Here is a 5,000-nt window from a genome sequence, read left to right on the forward strand (position 1 = left end):
CTCACAAAGACAGCCCAGTGGTCAGCAGTCCTGGCGTCATAGAGGTGTATGTTGCGCACCAAGTACACAGCATATCTCCCGAAAGACATGCACAGATGAAGAGCCTCCCAGTTTATTCCACCCGCCGAATCAGCTCTCTGGACATCCCGACAGATGGGGCCGAAAAGCAGAAACCAGGGCTCGTCCATGTCCTCCACATCAACCGCCGGCGGTGGGACTCTCAGACCCAATCTCCTGACGAGGAGGTCCTGCAGCCTGGTCCAGAAGCACCGCACCGCCGGACACCGGAACATGAGGTGGAGCAGATCTTCTGGCACTCCTCCGCACACTGGACAGTCCCGACTAAACCTGTCGGGCTGAATACTTTGCAACATACAGCATGTGAAAACGAGACGATGTCTCAATTTGAAAGCAAAATTACTAACCTGGGGGGAGGTATACCAATTATAAACGTTCGCCCAAATGGACGCAGTATCTTTCCCAGGGAAGACTTGTGACCACCTATGTTCGGCAGTGGGACGCCTAACTACCTGGGTCAACAGCAAACGATATAGAGCACGAGTCGGTGTCTCTGCCACTCCCATCAACCCCTCCCCCTTAACCCAAACGAAAATTAGGGGCGACTCACCGCCAAGCCCTCCCTCATATGCATCCTGAACTGGCGGTACCCTCTCATAGAGTGTGCCCCACCTTCTCAAGATACACCCCCGTATATCACTCACTTTCCTCACCACCTCGGTCCTCCTAAACCGAAGACCCGCCCTACTAAAACTACCCTTAATAGCCTCCACATCAACCCTACCCTCAAAATCTAATAACTGGCCAACCCGTTTGATACCTGCTCTATCAAAAGACCCGCTAAACATGCTTTCCCTCCTCCCAGGAGGATCAGAGAGCATGTCAGGGTTAAAACGTAAAGGCATTTGCCCTAGCTGCCACAAGGAGCAAGGGGCCGCAACTACAAACGGCCGCAGTCTAGCCCACGCCTCAAACACTTCCCTCTCAAAAGGCGGGACCCGATCCAGGGCAGTCCGCTGGGGAAGCATACACAAATTATAGACACCATACTCACCCAACTTTTCAACATGCGAAGCGAAAAAATCCTTCCACGCCGCATCGAATCCGGTGTCGAGGAACTTTTTTATCAATTTGAGACGCAGCGCATTCTTCCTAACTACCAAGTCGATCAGTTTAAGCCCTCCCCGATCATACTGACCAACCAAAACATTGTGTGCCACAGGTGCCCTCTCTCGCCGCCAGATAAATTTACTAACAGCAATGCTAAACTTATTTGCAAACACCCCGGGTAAGTCATACACAGCAAGAGCATGAACAAGTTTAGACAAACACAGTGCATTTACCACCAACACCCTACCTTTTAAGTGAAGACCACGCATTTTCCACAGATTCATTCGGGTGCACACACTGCTATACAAGCCAGACCACAAACAATCCCGACAGGTCACCTCATCCCTACCCAAGGGCACACCAAGAACCCTATAAGAATCCCCTGCATCCCTGACGCCCCAAACATTCGGCGGGGCCACGATGCCCCCGCAGTAGGACACAGACGTCTTTTCGAAATTTATCTTTGCTCCTGAGGCAAGGCAATAAACGTTCAGGGTGTGCAGAGCAACATTGAGGCTCCCCACATCGCGCAAAACCAAATTGGTGTCATCCGCATATTGAAAGATCTTATATTCCTTACCAGATGGACTCACAATTCCGTGCACAGCCCCATCCCTCTTGAGCATAGCGGCCAAAGGCTCGGCCACTATACTATAGAGGAGTGCACTCAAAGGACACCCCTGCCTTACCGACCTCCGCAAAGGGAAGCTATCCGACAGGAGTCCATTGCATTTTACACGGCTGACCGCACTGGAATACAAAAGTTTAATCCAGTTCACGAAGCCATTTTTAAAACCAAATTTCTCCAAAACACGGTAAAGAAAACAATGCTCAACCCTATCAAATGCTTTACTGAAATCAACTGAAACATGAATCCCCCCAGAGACATGCATCTCCTTCAACAAAAACTTTAGGGAGAGTATCGTGTCAGAAATGTCCCGTCCCGAGACACAATACGCCTGTGTACTGGCAACCACTTTACCAATCACACCTTTCAACCTATGTGCTAATACTTTTGCCAGTATTTTATAATCGGTGTTAAGGAGACTTATTGGTCTGTAATTGGCCAGGCACCGCTTATCACCCTTCTTAAAGATCAAAGTCACAATACTAAGAGAAAAGGAGTCCGAAACCCGACCCTCTCTCTCAATATCGCCATACAGAGTATGGAGAATCGGGGCTAACCTGTGAGCGAAAGCACTATAAAACTCTGCGCTCAAACCATCCTCTCCTGGACTCCTACAGGCATTGAGACCCCTAATTGCTGCAGAAACCTCTGCCAAAGAAATAGGCGCGTCACAGCTGTCAGCGTCACTAGGGCTCAGAGACCCATCAAGCGCACCTAAAGCCTGACTACAGCTTACCTCGTTGATCCCTTCCCCATCAAACAAATCTGCATAAAACCTACCTACAATATCCAAAATCTCATCCAAATCACTATGACACCTGCCTGACTCATCCAACAGGCCATCCAAGTATAGCTTGCTCTGCCTGGACTTCTCTAAACCAAAAAAGAAAGCTGTGGAGCGCTCGCCCTCTACCGCATACTGGGCCCTGGATCTAAGTGCCGCCCCTCTAGCACGACTAACCTGTATAGTCCTGAGCTCTTCCTGCAGCACCAGATACTCAGGATCTACCGGGCCTAAACCAGAGGTGGCGGCAAGTCCCTGGAGGTGGCTCCGGACCGTGTGCTCCCTGATGGACTCCTCCCACCTCCTCTGCTTACTATAACGTAGGCACAGCTTTTTAATTTTAGCCTTTGCCTGCTCCCACCAATCAACCAAAGAGTCACAAATTCCCATTTCATCATCAAAACAATCAAAAAGGTGCTCCATCTTATTTACAAAAGTGGGGTTGGCAAGCAGCATATTATTAAAAACCCAGACCCCCCCATTCCTCTTACCACCCAGGAAGTCAAGTTTGACGGAAAAAAGGGAGTGATCGCTCCAGCCCACACATGCATAGGAGCTGCCACCGATGTACTTCCATAAAGCACTTGAAACAAAACACAGATCTATCCGAGACTGGAGGAGGACCCCCTGCACCACCTGACGCCGGGAATAGTCCCTTTTCAGGGGGTTGAGACCTCTCCAGACCTCGGACAAATCAGCAGCCACTGCAGCATCAATCAAAAAACTTCGACTAACGTCATTCCTGAATGTGTTGTTCGGACCGAGATCGATTTTTGACAACGCTATATTAAAGTCGCCAATCAAAAACGAGGAATCAGTAACATAAGGAAAAACAGAAACGAAGTAGGTTTTCCTCTCCATCACCTCACTAGGCGCATAAACATTTATAAGGCGAAATTTAGTGGAGCCACGCAGAAAATCAATCACTATAAAGCGGCCATGTGGGTCCGCATGCACTAAAGAAGACCCGCCGAAAACACCCGGCTTAACTAGGACAGCCACACCACGGGAGTGTGCAGAGCCCAAAGCACAGTACAAAACACCAATGTCCATATCCTCTACCTTGCGAAGATGCTCCGCCTCCCACCACGTCTCCTGGATGCACAGCACATCCCAGGTGGTGTCGTGAAACACACTGTGCATCTTTTCCCTATTCCTCAAGCTCCGGGCATTAATGGAGACTAGGGAGAGCGTCATTAGGAAGAAGAAAAGGAGTTGAACCATCATCCTGACCTAGACTACCGTTTAGACTTCCTGTTCGTCTTTGTCGGGGCGACCTCATTCCCTTGGGGATCGACGCCCGTAGGAACAGTTGTGGCATCTACAGTGGCAGACTCAGAACGGGCAGTGCCGCATGAGACGGGGCCCTCACCCTGCAGCCATGTCCGCCGATCACTACCAGGCTGGGTCTCACAAAACCCATCGGCATGTTTCGACCCAACCCTCCCGGTCGGTGATCTGGACCTGTCACTACCCTTAGACAGTGGCCGCCTATGCGGCACCTGACTCCTGCTGCCCGCCCTCGAGCGCTGAGACTTGGGAGTCTGGCCTGACTTCAGTGCCTGCTCCCCCGCTTCAGGGGTAAGGTGTGGAGCCAGATCCTCACCCATCCCCCTCCCCGGTCCAGCCCCTGCCACCACGATATTAGAGGTAGGGCAGGACACTGCCCCCCCCTCCTGCTCAGGGGCAGGACTGTGAGACATTTCACCAGCCCCCCCCACCACAGGCACCAATGCCACCGGGTCAGGTATACCCGGTTCCACATCCCGATCTAACAGGGCCTCTCTCGATCCAGGGCCGTGCTCTACTTCAACCGTAGGTGGGGGACCCCCACCTCCTTCCTCCGGGTCAGAGGCGAGGTGGCCGGAGCATCCACACACAGAGGGATACTGATGACAGTCCTTACATTTAGCGGCCCTGGGCTCTGTACACTCCCGCGCATAATGGCCTTGGGCCCCACACCGTCTGCAACAAAAATCAGGGCATTCACGCAACACATGGTCAGGCTGGAGACACCCCCTGCACACCTTCACTTGCCTGTCATGAATGACCCTAAAATATTCAGGCCCCCCCGCCGTGTTAAACCTGACGGAATATGGTAGAGAACGCACTTGGTTTGTAAAGCGGACCTTTACAAACCTCGTCCCATCGGCTATGTTTGTCCCCGGCCACATACGTCTCCTCACCTCGGACACGGCCGAAACACCCCAAGCGAGTAGCTTCTGCAGGATTTCCTCATCCTCAATGTAAGTTCATCCACACAGATATCCCTCCCGTGAACCCTAGTTTCCCCGATCTTAAACCCATCTAACAATTTATCCTTGGCCACCTGGGATGCCACAGTCATTTCGAACCTGTCTTTGGTAATCATTCGACAGGCCAGAATTGTACCACAGACTTCCTTGGTAGCCCTCAGCAGAGCCAACGGAGACAGACCAGCACCACCTTCGAGCTCCAAAA

Source organism: Vanacampus margaritifer, chromosome 2, assembly GCF_051991255.1.
Source record: "Vanacampus margaritifer isolate UIUO_Vmar chromosome 2, RoL_Vmar_1.0, whole genome shotgun sequence".
In the NCBI taxonomy this organism is placed as follows: domain Eukaryota; kingdom Metazoa; phylum Chordata; class Actinopteri; order Syngnathiformes; family Syngnathidae; genus Vanacampus; species Vanacampus margaritifer.